Source organism: Aulostomus chinensis, chromosome 4 (genome assembly GCF_037954235.1).
Source record: "Aulostomus chinensis isolate RoL2024-O1b breed Wild chromosome 4, RoL_Achi_v1.0, whole genome shotgun sequence".
Taxonomy (NCBI): domain Eukaryota; kingdom Metazoa; phylum Chordata; class Actinopteri; order Syngnathiformes; family Aulostomidae; genus Aulostomus; species Aulostomus chinensis.
This window is the reverse complement of record NC_141323.1, coordinates 10511651-10537941: the sequence shown is the minus strand read 5'-3', so window position 1 is coordinate 10537941 and position 26291 is coordinate 10511651. Positions and strand designations below refer to the sequence as shown.

The following is a 26291-nucleotide window of genomic DNA, read 5'->3' as shown; positions in this document are numbered from 1 at the left end:
TGACTGCACCAAACTCTCATGAAAAGACTCCCGGGAAGGTGCACACGAGAATACACCCGAACCCCCCACTGCAGAGAGAGTTTGAGGAGAGTGAATCAAACACCTCCTGGTAATGTTACATATACTGGAGCCAACGATAGGCTACCACAGCTAACGCTAGGTGCAACAGATGTGGTGGTGGAGATAATAAGGAATCAGGCTAATGATATCAAATCTTCCACCTCCTCTCCTGTCATTGGCCATCTTGGGCACACATTTGCAGCTGAGTCAGTCACGAGTCCATCACACTTGGTTCAGAGTTGCTTGAGAAAATCAAACGTTTGATATGTTCCCTAACCCCTCACACAACCACAACATACTCATACATTTCTGTGCCAACTTGCAAAGCTGACTGGCCCAAACTAGTGCAGACTAGAACACATTATAAACTGCATGAAATCCTGTATGAAAATCCTCTTGTGTATTGCCAGCTTGTTGTCATGCTGCAGATTTTTTACATTTTTGTCTGAGAAACACAGATGTGCCCCCAAAATGACAATTTACATTTGACAGCAGCAGTTTCAGCCAATAAGTAAAAGCTGCCAACAGAAAAATGCATTTATAAAGCAGAAAGAATTATACATTTTTCTCTCATTTTTTTTCCTCTTCAAATTTGAGTTTCCATTCTGTTTATTTCACAACTACAAGCTGAATGTTTCATGCTCTCTTCCACATATTTCAGCCACTTTGGAATCACACTAAGCCCAGAGAGATCTCACACTTATTCATGCATTCTTACTCACACACCAGGACTACAACACAACACAGGACTATATTTTGCATTGTGTTTACTGGATTCGCACTGCTGCTGGCCGACAGGTCGACCGGCCCACTGGGAAAAACCTCCCGCTGCTCCAGATGGCTCCTCAGCTCCTACTGCCAAATTCTCTATGCTACATAGTCATAGCAAGCTGGTTAGCAAGGTTACAGTGAGGTCAGGATGACCAAAAGTAGTCACGGTTTTGGTCATTAGTATAAAAAAAAACAAATACAAAGCCACAAGTGTCAGAATAGTAAGTGGCCACATTTATGTTGACGTTACCCCAAATAAGACCATTTTGGTTTCTATACAACGTTCCATTCCTGCCCCTGTTCATAGGCCTCATTATAGCCATATGCATTCTGTGTGTTGTGTTGTAATATCAGTGTTTTCTTGCTCATATCGCACTGCACTCTGAGCGGAGTCTGCAACACTTGTGGGAAGCTGAACCACACATTGTGAAGGGGTTGGTTAGCTGACGCCAAGTGGCCTTTGCAGAGGTATGTCCTCTACAAGTACAGATAGTTTTGTTTTGTTTTTTAAATTTGCAACTAAAAAAAACATAGAGGTACAAGTGTTTACCTCAAAGCCGCAATTGTGGAAGGGAGTGAACCCTGTTGAAAGACCATTGTGTACCCTTCAGTTCACTTTACAGTTTAGTCATGTCATTAATGTTAGGCTGTGGTTGAGAAAGGATATACAAAACCAGCAATGATCCAGGACAGGTGTTTTGGTTGTGGACTGCTACAGGAGTGAAGTATGCAATGTTGAGTGCTACGAGGACGAGGTCAGAGTTGCAGTACCCTCCAGTAGTCATGGCTGTAGGAGTGAGGGATGAAATATCCGACAGTGTTACGGTGCTGCTCTGAAGAGCCTGGTTCTCTCTGCTGGGGGATCAGGCTCAGCCAATCAGAACCATTCCACATCATTGGCCAGGGCCATCTCTTATCTAGCACAAGTGTAGAGGCTTTCCCTACTAATGCCACCCAGCTCGCTAGATCCTCCATCCTTTGCTTCACCACTCTCTTCTCACTGAACCATCTCTCTGCTGCTGCTCACTGCATCCACTAAAATTTTCTACTCCAGCTCTATTTTCTCTCATCCACTCCATTTCATCAACCTCTATCTCTTTTCATTTTTTTCAGTCATGGGCTTTTTTCAGTTATTGGCTACGCATTGCTGAGGTGTGTGATAGGCCTCTATATACTAATCTAGAGAAATAGGCCTGGTCACACTATACATCTCTGCTGAATTCTAATGAATGTGTGTGGGCATGTGCTTCATGCGATACAGAACATGGACAAAATGACAGATGGAAATTAGAATAGTGGGGACATTAAGTGCTTTCGACTGGCTTGATATTGCAGACGATGACACAAAGAGGCAAATCATGGAGCTGATGATTTTTTTCCCTCAGTTCTTCCTGAAAAAAGGAAGAAAAAGGCGACAGGCACAAAAGAAAAGAGGAAGCAGGCAATCATGTTACTTCTAATCTGTTAATCTTTTGCTTGGAGAAGGAGGTGGGACAGTTCAGTGGACACGGGGGTTGGTGGAATGAAATATATTGCAAATGGGAAAAGACACCAACAGGAGATCGGCGCTCGCAGATGGAGACCCTGCTTAATCAAGACAAATTGCAGATGGGCTCGGATTTTTATTCTCACAGAAAATAGAGTGAATCTGGCACCCGCGACACTCTACAGCAGTCTAAATCAACAAGCACACATGGAGGAAAAAATAAAAAATGCTTCCGGGAGGCCAAAGATGATTGCAAGCACACAAAGACATGTAAGCTATTAATGCTTGTGTAGTTCTGATGGTTAGATGAGGACAAGTTGTGTTTTGAATATTAAACATGATGTTCTCTAAGCATCAAACATTAAACAGTGTCACCAGTCATTCAAAGCTCACCTTAGAACGTACAGGACTCCTCCTTCATGTCCCACTACCCACACACTTTATTTCAACAACAAATTTATTTATTCTTGCATCATCACAGCCGCAAATTACTTTGTAAATGGCACCGTTCCCTCACCCTCTTTGGTAAATACAATGTCATTGGCGATGTTAATAATCCTTTTGTTAGCTTGACCAGGAGCTCTCAAACGCCGCCCGTTTCCTTGATTCAATTACTGCGGTTTAGGGAGTGGGGAGAATGAAGGCTGCACCTTCGAGCCCTCTGTGTTAATGACATTCAAATTGATCACTGCCACATGTTGCTATGGTCTGGCCCATTTAAAAGCGAGGGTAATGAAAAGAGGAGCTCCTTACAGAGAGTGTAACCAAACATGACACCTCCTCGCTGACGGTACAAGGCCAGCGCTCGCTCTCGAATGCATGTAATTCAGAACTGGGGCTGGCATTCAAACTGGGCAACTGCGGTAAACATGCAATGTGAAGCACGGCCATGCTTTGCAGACATGCTGATAAGCAGAAGTGTGTGTTAGCATGATGTATGTTCACTCAGAATAGGAATCACGTTACAACACACCACAAAAAAGCGAATACACTTGGAATTCTGGGGGGCTTGGCAGCAATATTGTTTTTCGTCAGGATGCTGCATGAAGACTCATTCACCACATCAACAGTCAATACAAAAGGAGAGAGGAGAGTGCTCAGGGACATATTCAAGTCCTCAGTAAGCCCAGCTACTGCTGTCATTTTCATTACAGCTAATGGTCCCCATTCCCCCACAAGACAGCACCATAAAACCAATCGTTGCCAAATTCATTTAGCAGTTGTTTACCACTTGTTTTTACAAGCGTGTGGTTACCGTCAACTCTTTCTCTATACCAGTTGTTACCCAGGAACTCTGGGCCATCGTTGCCACTGTCCTCTGATCTGTCCTCCTGGAGACTTCGTTGATGCGGTCAAGTCTTGCATGCAGATAATGTACTGACTGATAAACTCTGGCTCAGGCTCAAGTGTAGGTTCAGGCTCTGGTCTGAGATCCTCTGTGCTTGATTAAGCTTGCTGGTATTTTTACTTTCAGCTTGTCTTCTGAAATTGACTTCTTTTCCAAACTCTGTACTCTAGTCTATAGTTTCTTCTCCATTAATTTTTATATTCCTTCACTCTGTTAGTGCATAACCTTTTAGTACATGCTCCCTCCACCAGGCATTAGGATGGGGTACATTTCTGATTTTGAATTGTGCAAATGTGTTCAAAGAGACATTGTCTTGCAATTTCATTGCAGTTCCTCTGCTTGTTTAGCATTTGCAGGTGGACATGTGGCTGCTGACTGAGACAACTAGGATATCAGTGCTGAAATTCCATATATTGGCTGGAGCTGGGGTTTTTTGCTTGGAAGCAAACGGATTAGAACATTTCAAAATCATCCCAAGCCCACCATGGATGCAATATGATCACCGGCATTGATTTATTCTATTATTCTGTCTATTTGCAGGATATCTCCAAAAGTTGTGAATGGATTTTAATGATAGAACATAGGTTGAGTAACAATTCATCCCATTTCGTAAATAAATCCAGAGCAGGATATGGATCTGATGATGTCATATTGACTTGGCAGAGGCATCCACTCCCCTACTTCTGTTTTTGTTGTTCAAGCAGCCTGCAACCTGCTGAGATGAAATGAATTCTTCCCTCCACCCAGAAGTTGTTTGCAGGGTTGTCAACACGATGTTTAATGCTGGCCTCGTTTGGCAGACGAGCCCTGGTAGCCACAGGCCATCCATGTATGTGTTGACCACTTCAGTACATTCACTGGACGGTGGCTGACTGCGCTCTACAGCGACTCAGTTTACCGTGTGGTCCCAAAGCTCAGTTTTACAGTATCTGACTCATTAACATTCAGTTCAGCCCACAGCAAAATACCTCCAATTTCACTGAAAGTAGCGTGCGTTTAATGTTTAACAGAAATGGCCGGAGAAGAAAAATGTGTCGTTTATCCGTCAGTCCTTGACAAAAGTTATAAATGTACTAACAGCACAGTGTCTTAGCTTCCTGCAAGAAGAATGATGCTGTCACTCTTAAGCTGCCACAGGGGGAATGCCAAGAACAGAGCCAAATGAATAAGGATGTGTTGTGTTTGTATGAATCATTGTGAACGTATGCATGAATAATAACAAATGGGCTGTTGAGCTGCTGAAAGATCGGCTGTTGAACATGAAGGATGCAGGTTGCAAGTGCTGAAACACAGCGATAGACAGAGACTGACTTGAAGTTAGACCAATAGCTGCTCAGGATTAGCTACATGGCTACAGCAACTTTCTCTTTACTCACGAGTTTTTTTTTTTTTTTTTTTTTTACTGAAAACAGTCATCCCCCAAAACAGCAGAAAAACATACTCTAGTCTTTCACTTCACGCTATTGCCTCTTGTTAGCTTTTGTTGACTGATGCTATACAATTTGCTAGCAGACTGGTGACCGAAACCCAAGACATCAAACAAAGGTGATAAGGGACACATTTATTGCTTTTGGACCGAACCAGTTGAAGGGCGGTGCCCAGTTCTGTTTCAACAACAACTGAAAGCCACAAAAACTGGTTCCAGAAGAGAACCGACTCTTTGCAGGTCTAGAGCCCAGCACTGCTTACCAGGGCAACCCTGACTCTTCTCCTCAGGATGTCAGCAAATTATTCTCACGATGGCTCAAGTCTGTTCTGTACAGCCTTTAAGAAGCATAAAACAAGAAAGGGATTTCTCTCAGAAATAATTCCAAAAAATGGGGTTGCCTTATATTACTATAATACTTTTACATGTCAATACTATAATACAATAATACTTTTACATGTCAATACAAAATAGGTGGTACAAATGCCTGTGAAATGAGTGTGCCCCTCTAACTAGCTTAGTTATGCTCAAATAGAAGAATTTTCTTAGTAAAAGAGAATATGAGTTGGTCTTTAAAAAGGCTTTCTCCAAATATATGTCTTAAAAAAGGGGAATAGTGTTCTAGGCTTGTCTTATATTCAGAACAATATGGTAATGACAGTTTACAGCTTCACGAGCAGCATAAATGTGTTGGGGACTTCCATTTGGTTCTATTTGGTCTGTGTGAAACGCTTAAAGCCCACATAATAAATATGTATATCTTTAAACATTTGATAGCCCCTGGAATCATTTAGGGAACAATGTATTTAATATTTGGAATATAATAACATCATAATGTGTGTCATTCTTCTTATAAACGGGTTCCATTAACATCCCATCGTCTCTTCCAGTAACAACAGAATGGAGATTTGCCATCTGCGTTCTCCTAACCACTGAAGCATAATGTATTTCCTTGTTCCACACCTTTCTCCCAAGATGCTCGCTTTGTCTACCCGGAACATATGCATCCATAATTCTCAGAGTGAATAATGTCTAATGAAGCAGCTCTTCCAGGCCATCGCCAAGCTGCCACCAGGGATCTGAACCCACAACCTCCCCCCTGCAGAGCACTCCATCTTGCTCAGAAAGTCCTGTCTCTCTCACCATTGAGTAAATCTCAGCTAAATGCTCTAATCACTCTAGCTGGACAGAACTTCAGAGTAATGCATTGGTCAATACTGGCCTCAGGGCTAAAGGGGATGCACGGGCATCAATGCATCTCTGTTTACTAGATTGCCAGTCACAGAGACAGACAGTCTTTACAGAGACACCGTGTCCCTGGAAGGGAAAGTGGAAGAGTGAACGGACCGCATTGGGTCACTTTTCATCTTTAACTCCCCTCGGTGGAGAGACAGATGAGGAGAATCCTCTGTTCCCAGATGGAAGCTGTCTGTGTGTCTCTATTTAATGAAATGGCATTACTGCCAACTCTGCTCAGCCAATCACAAATCCAGACAGCTGCCATGTGACATGAGGGATAGATAGCCCATCTCATAAAGTGCCTTTACATCACAAGCCGCTCGATGAGAGCAATATCATCACATTTATGAGAAAATAATGATTTCTTCTCTGAATTTATGAGCATCTTGGAGAAAACGGGTTTATATGAATTATACCAGTATGAAAAAAGAGGAAGGAGAAGAAGGGGGAAACGCTCACTTTAATTTGCCTCCCCCCAAGGGAGTAAATACAGCTCTGTAATATCAGGCATAAAAGTCAGTCTTGTCCACAAAGAATAGCCCAATTAGTTGAGCTGGGGGGATATGAAACAAAAGAATCAAAGGAGATCAATAAGGTAGATTTACTCGGGCTCCAGGACCAGCGATCAATACAAGCTTCTCTGAGAGACGGCGTGATTGGAGACCACGAGCCACAATTAAGCTGTCTATAATCAAGAGGAACACGTTCAGAGCCGCTGCCACGCAGTACTCTGTACATTAACGTCACCATGGCTGGGAAACAGCCTTTATTTATTTTATGACTGCAGCTATTCATGCAGTATGGAACCATGTCAGATGACGTGGGCTCCACAGCGTTAATCTGAGGTACTGTTAAATATAAATGTCCAGGTCAGTTATGATGATACTTGTCCCAAAAAGTGAACCTTGCCTTTCAAGTACTCACAATGAAGTATCTTTTGTTTATTTGAAACAGGGACAGTGAACAATGGATATATTTGTACGAGATGTAGCACATCTGTTGTCCCTGGACACATATTGCACATAAGCATTAAAAACAAAGACAACAATCATGACAATGATACACAGCACTAATGCATATCCTCTGGTAGGACAGATCAGAAACACAATATAAGACGTCTGTGTAGGTTCTCATTCATCCAGGTCATCGTAGATCGAAGCGAAGTAAAATCTGGTCAACTGGACGTAAGTTTATCTTGAAAATTTCAAGATAAACTTACGTCCAGTTGACCAGATTTTACTTCGCTTCGATCCACAACATAAGACGTTCATGAGAACGGTGAGCACTATTTGGTAGAGGAGCCTCCCCCCGCTGTTGATCTTGTTTGTCGTGTTTCACCTGGAGCTGTTTGAAGGAATTCCGAAGTGATGGGAGTCAAGCTACGCAGTATCTTATTCACCGATATTAATCAACATTTAAAAAACTACAAATCATTTACAAAACTCAATAAATGGTATTTTTTGTCAATTTAAATTCATGACTCTATTTTGTTTTTTGACTAAGATGTTTTTTTTCTCCTCCTATGTGACTTCTTTGTGACTCCAAATTGCAGAAAGAGGCAGCCACACGTATTTCGCTTGAAGCTAATGAAGTCTAATGGCGAACAACAGCAATGATGTCTGAAAACGACTATTTACAATTGAGCTGCAGTCTCAAATACAGAGCCGAGTGTCCGCAGTCACAAAATTCAATGTATAAATCATCGGCATGAAGATGCTAACTTTCTGTCAGCCTACAAAAGTACAACATCCCTGTCTGACTCAAAAAAGGGGAACTTTTTTTCACTTTGAATCTTGATGTCTGAACAAGTAGCATAAAAGTCCCTATCATTCAGAGTTTTCATCATCATTTTATTCTTGGCAGGGTGGAAAAAGCTCATTAACCACATGTATGTAGTAAATAGGACACTTAAACTCACCATGATAATAAGAGGCAAATATACAAGCAGACTAGAATCCAATCAAAATGTCTCATTAGAATGATTCCACTTTAATGGCTTCTCACAGAAATTGATCAATTAAACACTGTCATCATACAAACTCCGTCATATCCATCATGCTGACTGATATCCAATTTTGAATAAGTAGTGACCCGACATATCAGCCACCCAATTAATCAGTGTAATCCAGCGAGGTGACACTCCGCTGTGAGAGACAACCAGTCCATTCGCCTGCTGAATAAAGAGGAGGGGTCACACGCCTATAATGAAATTATGATACCGCCTTTCATCCCCGAAGTCGCGCACGACCTGCAGCCACAGCAAAACCTGCCGCTTGTCATCAAGTGATCCACACCTGTCCGACACAAGTCCCACCCCAACCCCACCAGCACCACCACCTCTGTGCTCAACATCTGTCCCAGGGGTCTGGGCTCTCATCCAATCACACAGCGCATAAATCCATAACTTCAGCTTTCTCCTCGGCCCCCAGGAAAACACAATAAACTGCGCTCATCTTTTATGCATGGTTTTCTCTGTCTCTATAGCTAGCTTCACTCTCGCTGTGTATCAATCATCACGGGGACGCTGCAGGGCAGGGAGCTAGAGACAGAGAAAGAGCGATGGCGGGTGGGAAATATACATGGTTGCACAACAAGGCAAAATGAAGAGTCCTGTTTCTTTATCCACTGACTTGGATTTCAATTTCGTCTGCCCCCTTCCTCTCCTCTTCACCTCCTCTCCTGCACCTCTTATTGTCTCCGTTTGCAGGGTGAAAAAGAAAACACACATTAGCGATATGAAACTGACCCTCTCACCTCTTGCAGCGCATCTATAGCTGCGAGTTAACAGATGCATATCAGTGTTTTTAAGAGACATCTCTTCCCTCAGGCTCAGGGGAATGGGGTTGAGGGCACTGTTTTTCCCCTCCTACACAGTATGTACACATAGGCCTCCACATAGGCCTCATTAGCATGCTAACATATTCGCCGTCAGCTGAAGCACAGCTGGTTCCGTGTGGGAAAGGCCAGCAGTTGGGCTGACATGAAACCAAACGGGAGAGAAAAAGAGAAATGGCTCCCTGTAGCTGTGAATTATTACAGTTTGAGTTAATAATAATTCAGGATTCATTTATAGAGGGTGTTCTTTCAGAAAAAAAAGTATGTTCCAGATGGAGAACGATTGCAGCATGACAGCGTCCTCAGAACTGTCGCATGAATTAAATTAGACAGCAAATATGAATACTAGAGGAGTGTACAGTCCTTGAAAGATGCAAATGGGCAATAATAAATCATACAGGAGAGGAGAAAAGCGTGAGAAAGGAGATTACCTTTTTTAAGTTTAGTTTTTAATATTTGTAAGAGTTACAGATGTCGTCATTGTTGTGGCAGGGGAAAGTGTTCTTAGAGAAGCATCAGGACATTGAGAGCAGCTGATGTGGCAGTAAAACTGCAGAGTTCTCGTGAGACATGGGGACGCTGGCAGAACGAAATATCACAACATTTGAAGCCATCCATCCATCCATTCATTTTTTTCTGTTTTCTGTTAAGGGTGGTGGTGGGTGGAGCCTATCCCAGCAGCCTTCACCCTTGACAGGTCACCAGTCCATGGCAGGGCCAACACATAGAGACAGACAACCATTGGCTCTCCCAGCCACGCCTACGGTCAATTTAGAGTCTGGATTAACCTGGTCCCCTCTTGATGTCTTTGGACTGTGGAGGAAGCTGGAGTACCAGAGAGAACCCACGCAGGCACAGGGAGAACATGGAGACTCCACCCAGAAAGACCCCGTGCTCCAGCCGGGGCTCCACCCACAACCTTCTAGCTGAGAGAAGACCATGTTAACCACTGCACCACCATGCTGCCTACACCTGAAGCCATTTCAGGTTCATTTGTACGTCAGCCTCAACTATGACCGCTGCCTAGCCATGTGAGTTTTGTGCCTAAACCTCACCAGACCTTCATACAGTATACTGTATTTTCCACCAACAATTAAAAAGAATGTCTAGCATTTAGCTTCAGGATCTCACAGCAGGGATTTGTGTAGGTGCTCTGATCTCTTGTGTGTCTGAACAACTCTCTGAAGCACAACAGTTAAATAATTTAACTCAAGTAACCCCAAGACCAGATTCCTGAAGGTTCCAGAAGATACTGGAGAATCTGAGGTTGCAGGAAGGTGCTGGGGTGGCTGAATAATTGTTGACACATCCTGGGAGCGATTGAAAGTTCCTGCAGTTTAAATATGGTGCTAGACTGTTGACTGGTAGATGATGCGGCGAGCGGAGTAATGTCTAAGAATGAGCTCTGACAAGTAGCCCCATATGCTGTGCCAGTAATTCTCAAACAAATATTTCTTGAGGTGTTTTGGACTGAAGGTCTTTTACAAGAAAGCCCCCCTGGCATGAAGTTGTTCATTATTCTGATCCACATCCCTGCAGGCAAGTCCATCACGATCAATCAGTCAATCAAACACTCTTTTTGTGATGCTTTTAACCAAATCATTTGTCACCTTTCACCCACCGTCTCACAGCGCTGTGCGCAGCAGGAATGTAGAGGCAAAACAAAATGTTTTGCAGTTCTAATGGAGTAGTCTGAGGATAAGGTGTTTAAAAGCCTCCGTGTAACCGTGGCGAGTGTGTTGGGTACGTCAGGGGCTCAAGCAGCAGCCACAGGGAGGCTGAGATTACAGAGGAAAGCCGTCCTCTTTGTCCCTGAAGTAATAACAGCGAAATGAGACTGACATTTCACTCTGAAAGACACACACACACACACACACACACACACACACACACACACACACACACGCCGTCAGGCTGTCCGACATGCACACACTCTAAATTAAGAGACCACAGGACAAACATGAAGACATAAAGAGGGAAATGGCATGAGTACACACACACACACACACACACACACCAAAACCATACAAACATGGCACCCCCGTAGAGGGTGGCAGAGGTACAAGACAGACGGCGCAGTGGGAGGGAATTCTAAACCACAAATAAGTCGTCGTCTTCGCAGTCGTAGTACGAGTTGTGGTCTTTTTGCCAAACTTTGGAAACGCACAGTACATATTTGCCATTGGTGCATCGAGTGGGTTCAAGTTCATTGTCCCAACAAAAAGAAGAATTGTTGGACATTTTCTTACGTTGTCCTTATGCTTTAAGGTCATAACACAGATGTGATGTGTTGGTCATCTGCAGCTTCTGTGAGCGGCCCAGTCAGAGCTGTTGCTGTTTGGTTTGTCACTCCACTTGTGACGTGTGAGTGAAGCCCGCATCAACAACTCTTGGAGAGCAAACTCAATATCTGCTGGAGGAACTTGTTTTGGTAGCCAACACAGAAGTTAGTGTCTCCGTTGGTTCCCCTGACAGACGCCAATGGGAATGTTACAGTGGAGTTTGGATTATCGCTGGAGATAAACTCTATTAAGTTGTCAGTATTTCATACCGTTTTGTTCAGCCAGATAAGCATCACAAAAGAACTCCATTTTTGGATTGCTTAAGTGTGCAAAATGCAGTCTTTAGCAGTGCAAAGCTAATGTTATGCTACAAACAAACTATACTGCAGACGCGTGTCTTCAATGTCACCACAACTGGAAAAACAAGCTAAAGCATCTTCAGCGAGTGTTAACCACAGACCTTATTTCACCCTTTTGGGCAAAAATTCTTTGACTTCATGAGACGAGAACCACACACGTGACACGGACACAAACATGATGTTTAGGACTCATTCCTGCGCCGCTCTTTACCAAACACATTTTCTTTTCACGTTCTTTTGGTGGCATAAGAACATTAAAAATGGTTAAAATTCAATGCCATCCCTTTTTGCAAATTGACCTCATAAACTTTGATGCTTCAACTTCCTAGCAAAGTTTGTAATTCAAATGTCACGCAGGGAATGAAAGAACAACAGTGAACCTTTCAGTGGCAAAAACAACCGCTTTACTGCTTTACTAACAATTGCCCCCTGCAGCTAGTCACAGTGTGCTCACTGAACACTGGACTGAAACCAGTTAATTGTGGTTTCTATTAATTCATTAGACTTCAAAACAAGTAGAAATAGTCATTAAGTTGAAAAATACTGGACCGAGTGTTTTTCCAAGCTCAAAAATTAATTTTCAACATCTCTACATGGGCAGAAAGTCCTTCAACACTAAAATTTGTAGTGCAGATTTAAAAACTCGACTTGTTTGAAAAGATGGGTCAATTGGAGCCAATTTTTTCTTCTTTTTTGGGGCTGGAAAGCTCTAAATCATGTGACCCTGCTTGCTCATCTCCGAACGTGGGTTTCAGGGCTTCAACGTCATGCCACAACAATTTGAGGCCAAGAACACAGATGCACACGCTTTTCACTGTGCCTCCATTTCAGAGAGGTGATGCATGTTCACACCATTTTACAACAATCAGCAGAGGTTTTGTCTGGTGAAGAAGACCACAAACCAGAGACTTGCTAAGGCTACTATTGTTTGCATTGGGACTCATTCACATCAATTTTCCATAACTATTCAACAAATGTGTGTCACATTTATTTTTAATGAATAGCTTAAAACTCAAAAACGCAAAGACATTTTTCCTCTTTCTATCACGCATCATTCAAATTCAGTAGTTTACAATTCTCAATAAGTGTTGAGGGAAAGTCTGCAGAGACAAAGTGGGTGTGAAAACAAGGACACAGACAGAAAGTTATCAAGCGCATATTAATGTTTGCTCTCCTCCTCCATGACTCCTTCAACTGAGATCTGCCATTCGCCACTTTAAGCATGAATACTTAATAACACACCAAACACTGTCTAATTCTTCTCCCCAGAATATGAGGAGCAAGACTGAGTCAGGGAGGAGAAGAGATTGAAATGTCACAGAGGCAGTGCTGGGATACTAATAAAGCTATGCAAATAGCAATTAGCTGAACCAATAACCTCTGTGTCAATACCCAGGCTCGCCAAATGGGAATATCCCAGCGCCAGGCTCAGGAGTTCAAAGGTCAAGCTGTGATTGGAGGTCACAGCTCATGCCAATAAGTGGCGCATTTCAGAGAGAGGGTTTTAATTGTGGCAAAGAAAAATAAGCAGTAATGTAGCAGGAATAAGGTGCTTCTGTTGAACCTGTATGTGCTCGGTTATTGACCGCGATTAACCATCTGAGAGCTACTTGCATTCTTTTCTTGCTCACCCAAATCTTTACACGGAAAATAGTCGTCACCTTGACTGTGTACCGATTTGATGAAGGAGGAAACCCGTACAAGTGAGATGTAGACTTACAAGCTGTGTTGAAAAGCATCAAGGACACAGTAACATGGAAGTGTCAGTAAAGTCTTTGTGCTATTACTTTTACTGCCATGCTGAAGCTAAAATTAGCATGGGCAATTAGCAGAGAAAATCTCTAAGCTTCACTGAGTTTATGAACAAGGCTGGCTCGTGTGTGTGTGTGTGTGTGTGTGTGTAGGTGTGTGTGTAGGTGCGTGTATGTGTTCTCTGCAGAGAACATGGCTTGATAATCAGGGACTGACAGGTGCAACATTCACTGTCTTCCCATGAAACATACTTTCACAGCATGAGATAAACAATGCGGGGGAAAAAAATCAGTGCCTGTGTGTGTTTGTGTGTGTGTGTGTTTAACAAAATTTCAATTTCCTTTTCCCCTCTACACAATCGTATGCATGTTTGTGATGTTCGCCTGGAGCCAGCACTGCTCCGCTTCGTTTAGGTCGAGATCGCACTTGGAAAAAATGCCAAAAAGTGAAAATGACGCAGTGTGTGTGTGTGTGTGTGTGTTTTTGTCTGAGTGTGGACTTCAATAAAATGCTGGGAATAATGGACAATCTTCCATTCTTGCTGTTTGTTCTACTGCACTACACTCCTTCTACTGTTGCCCTGCACTCCCTTATCACAATGAAGAAATATGACTTTGATTCACCATTAAATGGGACATAAAAACATCCACGGCAGAGCAGCACACACACTCATTAAGAATTAGGCAAATTAAACGGTTCAGTGGTTTCCGTAACAGGTCAGGACTTCCTCCTGGGGGCTCCAGATAAATCTGAGGACCAAATATCCTAATTTCCTCATTTTCACCATCGTTTTTTTATGCTTTTGTCTCTTGAAATAATGAATGATGTCGATCTCTTTAGGCAAATTAAACCATGTTTGAACAATGACTGTATGGAGTACATGGCCAAAATGAAATCGTCTTATGACATTAGGCGATTTACTGGTCCTGTAATTTGACTAAAATCTACCCTACTAATCAGATGTATGAAGACATCTAGATTGAACAAAGCGGCGTCAGAATGAAGCGCAAAAACCTTTTCAACCATTTATTGTCAGAATCAATCTGATTAAATCAAACCCTGCCGAGACTGGGGAGGGATTACTTAGTTCCTCCTCATTTGTCTTTAGCCTTTTAATCTGTGATAAAGAGTCAAAATGACCCATGTAAAAATAACACATACAATCCCTGTACGGAGGCTACTTTTGATGTGCTGTTAGTCAGGGTGCGTAGCAATCAGAGGCAGCATGTAGCCCAAGGCTAGCGGGCTCTGCTGCAGAGGGAAGGCTGAGCGATGCGGCGCTGACTGAATTTGTGTCGATGGGTGATTTTTGAGGAAAGTGTTTACAGAAGGAAGAGCAGATATAAAAGCCTGATGTGGGAGTTTGTCCCACTGTGGATTTCTGGAATGTGCTGTAATATTTTCTACTTCAGAGGGAAGACAGGCTTTCAAACTCCGCCACTGCTGATGGAGTGTGTGGTTCCTCCAAACTGTGTGTGACAGTCAGTCTTTGCACAGCTTTGAGGTTCCTTCTGGATGCTTCCTGTGATGTCATGTCTCGTGGGTTGGTATGTTTGCATGAATGCATGCAGTTGTCATGCCCTGTATGTCTCTGTGTGACCATTTCCATGGATTCTCTGGAGAGTAAATATAGCGGTCTGCAAAGTGGGTTCATTGTGGTATGACTGACAAATGAGAACCAATGCTTAGAGCGTCATAATGGAAGCTCACACGCCTGTGTTACAGGGAAACACCACCTGTAAAACAGCTTTACAAACACACACACACACACACACACACACACACACACACACACACACACACACACACGTCACAACCTGAGCACATTCTCTGTTCAGATTTAACCCCACGGCTCGAATCAGGTTCACATTCAAAATGCTTCCTGTGCGTCAAAGTAAATGGATACAACTCCTCCAAAGATGAAGCATGAATCCTTGTCGACAATTCAAAAGCGTATTTCTCATTTGGATATAATGTCACACACATTTATGACGATTGTGAGTGTGTTTTCTCCCCGTAGATTTCCTCTTTTTCATGCTCCCGTCTGGATCGTATGAATTTTTAGTTTCTGTTTTGGACTCCTATTTTGCCTTATTTTGAAATTTTCAGTTTTGAACCTGCAACTTGTTTTGTTTTCCAGCGGTTGCCATTTCTACCTTTTGATGGAAAATCCTTTAAAAGTTAATCTGTATGTACAAAGCGGTTCTTTTCCTTGTACCTCCATTTTTGAGTGTGTCATCAACCAACCAACCAACCAACCAAACCCCCCCCCCCCCCCCCCCACACACACACACACACACTCCATCTCCATACATTTTAACACAAATTATTAAGTGGGCTACCTTGTCCTAGTCCCGCATCGTTGAAGGAGGTCTGGCTGTGACTCAGCTGCCATTAATTAGGGATCGGCAGATTAACACCTGGAGACAAACTCACCAATCAAAATCTCCCCCGGAACTCCCTCTATCGTTTGTTGTTCCCCTCTTTATCACCTTATCGTTATCCTAAGCCTCCTCTCTGCATCCCGTTGACATTCAGTTATTTAAGCGCTGAGGGCTGAACGTGGAATAAATGAGATATTCTAGACTTCTACCAAGAATGATTGAGGAAAAAAACTGAAGATTAATTTAGTGGCATTCCTAAATTATGACTCTACAACTGAAGGTTGATTTTCTTGTTTTCTGCCTTTTTTTAGTCTCATTACCATCATCAAGTACACCGTTGTGACGGATAAACTAAATGAACAATAACCCAATGTCACGATTAAAGTTTTTAAGACTGAGCTCTAAAGCCATCCAGAGCAAGAACTGGGAGCGGAGACGATGGCAGCTGCTTGGCGATGTCAAGTCTGGGGATATGAGTGGAGCAAATGAGGATGAACCAGTCACTGCTCCAGACAGGCAGCTGAATAGACAAAAAGAATGGAGAAACGGGATGGGAGGGCTAGAGGGAGGGAAGGATTGGGGAGAGTGTTATTGTGAGCGCCGACAAGTGATGGCAGAATCTGGGTGCTGGGTGTCACTTTGGAACAATCAGGACTGACATCCCAGGTGGTGTGCAGCAGGAAAAGGGAATTTGCCTTCCAGGGCTGCAGCATTCTCCATCCTCATCATACTTGGAAATAAATGGTGAGCCAAAACACAAGCGAGAAATCTTCACAACATCTAACTGGTCAGAGTAAAAGGATCGTGACAACTTGAAGCATGTTTGGACTGGGAACAACATTCAGCCCGAGCGATTTCCAACTGGACCAGCTGACTCAACCCCCCCCCCCCCACCCCCCCGGTAGGGTGGATGCTTTCAGCCAGCAGTACAATAGGAATCATGGTACACACAATTAACGCCAACAGAATACGAACTAGGACCACTCTCAAAGTCTGCAGCACAATAAATAAATTAGAAATAAAATACAAGACTTCAGCTGCAGTCAACAGAAGCGAACCGCACCGCTCCCAGCCACAAATACAGATCAGCTCAAGATTCTCAGATATTAACGACAACAAATCCTCTCCAGTCGACATTTAGGAACTAAGGTGCCGCCCAGGAGGAACTCGTGAACTTAACTTATGCGAGTGGTAACACGAATACATCACAGCACCTTGACAACATGTCTCTAGACACTGTCACCTTAACGAGTCCTCCAGTTAAGCCAGTTGCAAGTTCCAAACCTGTTTCCTGGTTAGGTTGAGCCACAAAACACTTGGTTTGGGTCCAAATGAGTCCCCTTTTGACAAAAACAGTAAGCCAACACCCCCCCACCAGAGACCCCAACTCACCTGCAGGTATCAAGTCCTGGTCAGTGACTGTATGTTATTCAAACGCCCCATCAAAGCAGCTCTGTCCAAGCTTCTACAATTCTACAATTTCATTTAGCAGACGCTTTTGTCCAAAGCGACGTACAACACAAGCAAGAATTCAGACCTAATTAAGGAAAAGCCCATAGGAAGCGCAAAAGTGCTTCAGTTGTGATTTGGTCACAGGTACTGCCATCTAGTGGCAGAAGAAGTGTCGCCTCCCCCTCCCTTTTTTTTTATATATTACAGACATACAACATCACACAACCCAGTTAGTGCTACATAATCACTACGTGCTGGGTCTTGGACCCTCTGACTGATTCTACCACAGGACAAAGAGGAGCAGAGTCAGGTTCAGTGCCTCGGTGCTCTCTGAACAATTGAGTCTTCAATTGTCTCTTAAAAGTAGAAAGGGACTCAGCAGAACGCACAGAGTTCGGTAGTTGGTTCCACCATTTGGGAACGACAGAAGAGAAGAGTCTGGCTAGAGATTTGGAGCAGCGCTGGGCTGGAAGCACCAGGCGTCTTTGGCATGCAGAGCATAGTGGCCGAGAAGGAGAGTAGACCTGGATCAGGGATTCCAGGTAGGCTGGAGCCGTTCTTGTGAGTGTTTTGTGAGCCAAGAGAAGTGCCTTGAATTTGATCCTGGCTGCCACTGGAAGCCAGTGAAGAGAAACCAGCAGCGGGGTGACATGTGCCCTTTTGGGCTGGTTGAAGACCAGACGTGCTGCTGCATTCTGGATCATCTGCAGAGGCTTGAATGAGCCTGCAGGGAGGCCTGCCAGAAGAGAGTTGCAGTAGTCAACGCGTGAGATGACAAGAGCCTGAACCAGAAGCTGTGTGGTCTGTTGGGTCAGGAAGGGTCTGATCTTCCTGATGTTGTAGAGGGCATAACGGCAAGACCGAGAAACTGAGGCCACATGAACCTTAAAGGTCAGCTGGTCATCAATCATGACACCCAGGTTTCTGGCTGAGTTTGTGGGCACAAGTAGGCTCGAGTCAAGTTGGACACTGACCTGAGGCTGAGCAGATGGACAAGCTGGAAAGACCATAAGTTCAGTCTTTGAGAGATTCAGTTGAAGGTGGCGTTCCTTCATCCATGTGGAGATATCAGCCAGACATGCTGATATACGATCTGAGACCGTTCTGTCATCAGGTGGAAAAGAGAGGAGCTTATCTAACAACCGCTGCCTCCACCCCCTTATTTGGGCATTTCAAGTGTTCTGTAAGTTACGCGGTTATAAATGCTGTGGCCTCTAGATGGCATCTGTTTTCCCACCACTTGTTCCAGATGATGTCACCATATGTATTTAAACAGAGGCAAGTTGTGAGTGATAACAGCGATGACATATGTGTGTTCTATTTTAGGGTGCATTGAGCGATTACGTGCTATTAAAACTAAATTATCATCAAACTGTTGCCGCTCATCAGTGAAGAATTATTAGCAGATCAGAGACAAAAAAATCCCAAGAAATAAAAAGGAAACGCAGCCAGCCACTAATGATGTGTGATTTTTAAACAGGCGGGTGAGACACCAGGAGGTGTTCGTCAAGGAAAAGAAAAGCTTCAGAGAGAAAGCGACAAAGAAATGGAGAAAGGGAAAAAAAATAAGGAAACAAGAGATTCAGCAGCTTTAGAAGGTGGTACTGGCAGGCTCACTCAGAGGGAAAAGAGCAAAAAAGATGAAGTGTTTTCATCTTCCCTCTTACTCCTTTTTCCTGCCTTTCCATCCTTTTCTATTTCCGTCTTGCTACATCTATCACTCTCTCCTCTTCCCTCACTTTCTCTCCAGTTTTGTTCTTTCCGTCAAGAGTTGTCATGACAAGGCAATTTATTTCTAATGGTTGACATTTTGCCCTGTGCCGCTCACCTGAAAGTACGCATCAGGATGAATGCTCTGTGATTTTCAAAGGAACATCTTGTTATTAGCCAGCGTTTCCCCATTCTAACACACTCTGCTTGCAGATAAACACACTCTGCAAAAATGCATCAGCACGCACGCACGCACGCACACACACACACACACACACACACACACACACACACACACAGAACTGCACACACTCAGGCGCAGAGGTGCATTTAAAAACGGAGAGATCCATCAGGCTTTTTAACCTTTCATCTCCGAGCAGAGAAAAGCAGGTTTCTGACTCCCACATCATGTTTCAACCCTCGGCTGCATTCTCTCCTCCTTCCCTCTCCATGTCCTCCCTCCTCCACGGGATCAAATTAAGGTAGGCGATCGATACAAAGATGTGGGCTCTAATCTGTGTTTGTGTTAATGTAGACTACAGGGTGCTCCCTGTGGCACTCTTACGGTCATACTCAGACCCTGATGAAAAGGCCTCAGATCACTCGCTCCCTCTCTATTCCTGGCTTTGCCCTGTTTGTTGCCACTTCCTGAAGCTCTTCTGCTCATTTTACTCTCTTCTCCTCTCTGCCTCCTCCATCAGGACTCATACATTTCTACTCAGCCAGCTTTTATATTATCTTGATAGTTTGATTTGCACATCCAAACAGGACATTGGGTTTCATTCCTGTGACATTCTTCTGCAAAAATATCATTCCAAGTCTTTGCTAGACTGGCTGGTTGTCAGTTACACAACAGATGTCAGGAATAAGGGGCCACACGCAGCCTCAAGACTGTGCTTCACAGTGTGTGTAGGAACAAACCTGTGCTGAAGAACATTTTGTGAATGAGGTTCGGTGGCGACCGGGAGTGGATTTCATTAACTTCCTTCAAAACCATCTTGTCCAGCCAATTTCAGTTCATATAGCACCAAATCCCAACTTTACAAATAGAGCAGGTCAAGAACCATACCAGATAAATTAACTGCCTTCGAATAGACCCAACATTTCCCTCCCAGGCTTCAAGTGTCACACGAGGACCAGAGCGTCTGTTGAGGACGTGCAGTGTAGACGCAGTTGTGTACAACAGCAGCGAGAAGCCAGCAGCAATGGCGGCACCTGAGGATGTTAGCTTGCTGCTGCAGTACTTCTTCTTTCCGAGAGCAAAGAACACGCTGAGGCATTTTTTTTGCAATGGAATATATGTTTTACATTGTTCTACTGACTGGCTTCAGCTACGAGATCTGTGTGGCGGTCTGACTGGTTGAAGCGAGCCTGTAACAGACAAATGATCCATCCAATTGCAAGCAAATTTTTTTTTAATTTGTCCACCCTTTTCATCCTTCTCAGACGGCTGTAGCCATGTTCTTGCACAGTGGAAGCAACTCCAGAGGCTGTGTCCAACAACTTCAACGCATTTTTCTCTACGCCAAGTGGCAGGCAGCAACTTCTTCAAATATATTCAGTCTCTTCTTGTGCAAAAACTCATTAGACTTCAACAAATTATTCTTAAATTTCTTCTTCCAAGCACAAAGCAACTCCTTGAAGCCTAAAAAAAAAAAAAAAAAAAACAACAACTATAATTGACAATTGTTGTCATTCTGGTCTTCAAGTCGCATAGTCGACTCTTACGCGAGCACTAGTACTGCGGAGTTAAAGTACTGTACATTGTGAGCAGGGTATGGATCTCATAGTTGAGTATTTACAGTGTTAAGTGTTATTTCTGAACAATATCTGATGATATATTACCACATTAAGACTTCTGCATTGATTTGGATTCAGGGACTCAGTTGGGTCCGTATCAAATCTCTGGGCTTGAAATTGTTCTATTTGGGAATCCTTTACTCAGGAGAGATGCAGCAGATAGAAGGCTGACAGGCCAAAGGCAAAAGGCAGGATTTACTCAAAATGAATAAGATAGCCGCACTTCCTCTAAACTGTATATTGCAATTGACAGCTGCAGCCAGAATCAAAGATAACACTGTGTGAGATCCTGGCAAGCTGTAGTCAATTCCCATCAAGTCAAGTGGATGTGGAATTTGTCCATAGGTGCCTGATCCAATTCACGGCACTGATGCGGACACGGAGTGAAATTGAACAGTGGACTGAATGTGTAAGGTGGTGTTATTGGTCTTTTCCTCCGCCGAGGGAGACAGAAGGAGAAGGCCACTCTCTCCGAGGTGTTGTGCACACCTTGTAGGCTGCCAAGCCCCATTAGAGAGTGACAAACAGATGTCCACTCGGCTCAGCGCTGTCAGACCCCGGTAATGAAAGACACATCAGCCGTAGAAAAAGCCGAGGATGAGGAGGAGGAGAAGGGAAAACAACAACAGACCGAGCACTGACGCATTTAAGACTAATGGCTTAAATGCAACTGTAGCAATGCAGGGTGGAAAAACAATGTTCTCTGATGAGACGGAGGCAAGGGACAAGAAGAGATGAAGAGAGAAAACAGATAAAAGAGAATCAAGATAAAATAGAAACACATGAAGTGAAGTTTCTGCAAGATCTAATGAAAGAGGAAATGCACAAACAACAGAAGGAAAAAAGGAGTGAGGGTCCTTGGCGACTCACTGAGCGATGTCTGTGCTACCCCATTAAACTACGAGATACAATGTCAATAATTATCTGTGCTGCAGCCACATTGCTTTCAAATGATTTAGTAGTACTAATAAAGCCATAACATAGCAAAAGATCTATCTTAGGTGCTGCGGAGGAGAACCTCGCTCTCCATAATAAAGCTGGTTTGGAGCGCTTCGTTCCCCTTGCAATGAATCAGACTTGTGAGTCATGCAGGAATCCACAAGTACATAACAATGAATTATACACAAGGTGGCAGACAGGTGCAACTCCAGACATTATAGATTGAGCAGTTATGGCGTCTTGTCATCATAACCTATGTTGCAGGAACAGTCAGTGGCTGATGCTGAGGGGATACCGAGGCAGATAGTGTCATCCTCCGTCCCTGCCTGCTTTGTAATCTTTCCAGAGAGGAAGGATGAGACTCGGCTCTGTCCGGGGGGAAATGTATTTTCTCTGCATGGATGTGGCGCAAGAGCAAGCAGCCTTATCAAATCTATATTTCTCCCTCATTGCCGCCGTGAAAGAGGCTAGAGAGGAAAGAGATGGAGAGGGAGAGCAGCGATGGGGGGAAGGGTATCAAACGGATTAATTGAACGGTGTTTGTAGCACATCAAACATCCCACTTTTACTGTGGTGGAGCTTAACATTGACGCGTGGTGTGAGCAACACAACTGAGTCGCACTCAAGGCGACACCTCCATCATGACCGCGAATACAGCCATTCCAACACTGCACCTGTGGAGGTGGGAGGGGCTCCCAGGTCTGCTGGGTGGGGCTGGAAGGGATCGTATGTGAAGTGACAGCAGAGGGGTGTTTTCAGACGGCACTAATATTATAGATAAGAGTATCATCTGAGTTTTTGCGTTATGTCCACCTTCTTCAAACAAGCCCGAGAAATGTAAAGTAGGAACAGTCGGTGGCGATATGCCCCCCTGAAAGCAGACTTTCTTCCAGATACCAAACATGTGAGCCAGCTGTGTCGCTGTCAAGAACCAGACTTAAAGACCATTAAAGAAATAAAGGTAACGTCTCAGTGCTGCAAATTTCTCCACGTTTGTCTAAAAATGCGTTTTCTCTCTTCAACACTCACCACGATGACACCTCCTCGACTGAGAGCCGTTTAACTGACATATATTCTACTTTTCAGGTAACAAATGCACCTTCATGGGAACATTCTTCAAAAGTGTGCCTATAGAGAACCCTTCTTGTCTCGTACCGCCATTTTTGTGTGTAGTGTAACCATAAATCAGAGCTCGTAAGGAAACTATGGAGATATTACACAGGGACGACAAATAAAAGAACAACATGAGCTTATCTGAAGTCAGAAGAGACTCTTGGGAGTATTTCTACCATGAAGTCTGTTGAAAAACAACATCTAGCTGAACTACATCAAGGAGGTAGAGCACAATTCTCACCTCATTTTCCTTACTTTTGGGTGAAATTTGATAACATTTAAAGAGGTATAAAATCAGTTGTGGCACTTTTTACACTTCAAATAACTTCTTTAGAAAGTCTTTCTATCTTTGAACTTGATCTGAGTCCATATTATTATTTCCTCAGCCTGTGACTTGACATTAATTTCACGAGCATCAATTACCACCTATCTCAGATAAATGGCAGACAAACAAGGATGCCTCATCTACAATAGTTCACGTTCAAGCTGCACAACACCGTAAACTTCTAATGGTGTTTTTTGTGAATTTAAAAGCTTTTCTTTTAACACACAACATACATCTGGCAGGGACGACATCAATGAGAAAATGAGCACACATCACATGAATACACACCATGGGGGGTGAGAGTGCAGATTTTTCCGAGCACTCCAGGGACCCTCATTACAGCCGAGAGTGGGTGCAAGAAGACGTGGCAGGGTGGGCATGTGAATAAAGCAGCATGAGGCCAAGATATTCTTGCAGTTGTCGGTTTCCTCCTTATTAGTCACCTCATGGTACCGCATGTACCGACAGGAAGTAAATAAAAGTAACTTGATGTGTCACATAAAGAATATTGATCCCTTTCCTTCTGCGAGTACATAAGTTCTGATAAACACTCTCTGGAAACAGGGTACGCAGCAGCATCGGGGTTCCTGTGATCGTTTGCTCCAGTCTTTATTCAAATTCAACAGTGACTTAATGATGTCAGAGCGCAGCTGGAACGCAGCTCTCATGATGTATGACCACTAGTCGTACGTGGGTGGTGCCAAATCTCCACCTTCACCTGGGTTTTGTGTCTGAATCAATGTCCAGCAGGGAAGCGAACGCTGATTAAAACTGATTCAGTCACATATAAAGGCTGTTTCCATGCTTCTGAAACATTCCATGAAGGTGTAAATGGGCTGGTGCCATCCACCTCCTCTCACACCCGCGCTACTCCTGCTCTACAGACGTCATCATGATCTGATGACAAGACTGTCACGCTGTCACATTTTGGGCTTTTTTACTTGTGAAGATGACTTCCAGTTGCGATGCACTGTTTGTGTGTCGGTGTAAACACCTTTAGTCTTGTCGTCTGATCCTGGCAAAAAAAAGAAGAAGAAAAAAAAACATTTTGTGAACAGACGCTCACATATTTCCCATTTCTTCTTTACGTCTTTCAGATTGACTGACAAATGATCTCAGGGGAAAAAAAGCACACACGCACACACACACCCAGCAATGAACACTAACCACTCCAGATATAAGATTAGATTTAAGACAGAGAACCCGAGGGAAGTCACAGGTGAGAGCTTTGAAAGCTTGCTTCAGTGTCACTTGGCACTGCTGATGTGAGTAATTTGAGTAATCGGAAAAGCACGTCTGACTTAAGTAATATGATTCACTTCTTTGACAGTTGTGTTGTGTGGCAGAGTGCACTATAGCAACAGGAGAGCACGCACACATCTTAAAAGCCACAGAGTGAACTTCCTGGCCCACGCTGAAGACTGATGACAGCTACTTAGCTTTTTGCAATTATGACTTTAAGTTAATTGAGAGGAACAGCAAGCGCATTCTCGTCGTTAAATTGATGGGCATGCTGCAACGGCGAGAACTATTAGTTTGTTTATGGAAATAACAGTAAAGTAATATACACATTCTTCATAATCATCTTCCACAACGTGTTCTATTCCCCTCTACGACGGGAGGAATGGCTGCGTGTTCAAGAAGCTTAAAGGTTTGAGAGCAGCTTTTTCCTCGGCTGCCTCTCCGCCGTGTATACGGAGGAGCTTTAAGAGCTTTCACTCAGCGGCTCAGCTAATTTGATTTTAAATCTAGTGCGCGGCCGAGGTAATATAGGAACTGCAGTGTCATCCGGGGGTAATAAACACAGATGCTAGGCTAACACAGAGTGGAGGAAGATGGAATGCGGTGCAGCAGGTCTAACTGGGAGCTATCCCAGGTCAGGAGAGGAAATCAGGGCCTTTTGAACCAGCTCGACCCACCGGCCTCCAGAGGAAACCAATTACATCTTAATCTGCATCAGAGACGGGAAGGAACGCGTTAACGTGGTCATCCTGGTGATGAGGGAGGGGAAATTAGAGAATTAAATGAATGATTGAATTATCGTGCATGGCTAGTTTCTGGTTGTGGGCTTTCACATCTTCACTCCTCCGTGATGCTGAACTTGGTAGCAGAAGTTTCAGACCTGTTCAGACGATTGGTGCTTCAGTAGTTTTGCCCTGATGTGATGGATTTTATTGACTTCCTGTCTGTAATTATTCTGCAGTTTCATCCTCTTCCACTTCTTTGTTTTGTCTCTTACGCTTGGAACGCACTAGGAATGTGTGCAATGCATTCCATCACCGCTGCACAGGACCTTTCCTGGTTGCGCTGCTCTTTCAGTGGAGATTCTGTCATTCTAAACGCCTTCAAGACTCTGTTGTTGTGAGACGTGGAAGAAAAAAAAGGTCCTGCTGTAAAACAGAGCCTCATGAAATGACTGCCTCACACAGGTTTACAATATCTTAGAGCAGGAGTGGCTATCCAGCACAAAACCAATGTGAAGAATTACATAAACTCCACATTTAACAGTTTCAAATTAATGGTCACCAATGTCCTGACACAGACGGGCTCTTTAGGATACAGTACTTCAACTTCATGGCTCGCAGTGAAAAGCTCAGAGAACTTCAGTAATGCAGTGACGCTGGCCTTTCATACTCTCTCTCCATTCATGTCTGCTTCCTCTTCTTCTGCTGTAGTGGTCAGTGAGCTTCAAGGCAACTTTGATGAATTAATCCAACAGAAGAAACTGCTCTTTCAAATGCAAAGAGCACCTCGGTCCTGGAAAGAATCTCATGAAGGGGGAGAAGGAAGAGGGGCACTAATCAGCATGAGAGGCGAGGTGAATAGATGGGTCTGAAACGGACCCCTCGGTTGAGAGGTGGGCGAGTGAGAGCTGGCTGTTGAGTCATGAAGGAAGAACTCCTCCCTGCTCAGGTCGAGTCACATTTAATTATGAGGCTCATTTAAAGTGCTGTGGAATCTTAGAACCCATCAAGCTGAGATAAACTTTGTGTGTGACAAAGCAACAGAA

At 43.7% G+C, this 26291-nt stretch overlaps 1 long non-coding RNA gene across 12 annotated transcripts in view; it reads right to left on the bottom strand.

The window, feature by feature from the left end:
• The window catches only part of LOC147262647 (uncharacterized), a 234429-nt gene that overhangs the window by 74376 nt on the left and 133762 nt on the right, over positions 1 to 26291 (bottom strand). For 3 of the 12 annotated variants that reach the window (XR_015112447.1, XR_015112439.1, XR_015112441.1), the window contains 2 exons: positions 23570 to 24296; positions 20425 to 20749 (listed from right to left, as the gene is read on the bottom strand). The exons of 7 other annotated variants lie outside the window; for them this stretch is intronic. This is a non-coding gene — a long non-coding RNA (uncharacterized LOC147262647). Of the gene's footprint in view, positions 1 to 5223; positions 5430 to 20424; positions 20750 to 23569; positions 24297 to 26291 lie in introns of those variants that run through there. 2 more of the 12 variants (XR_015112440.1, XR_015112445.1) reach the window with 2 other exon arrangements.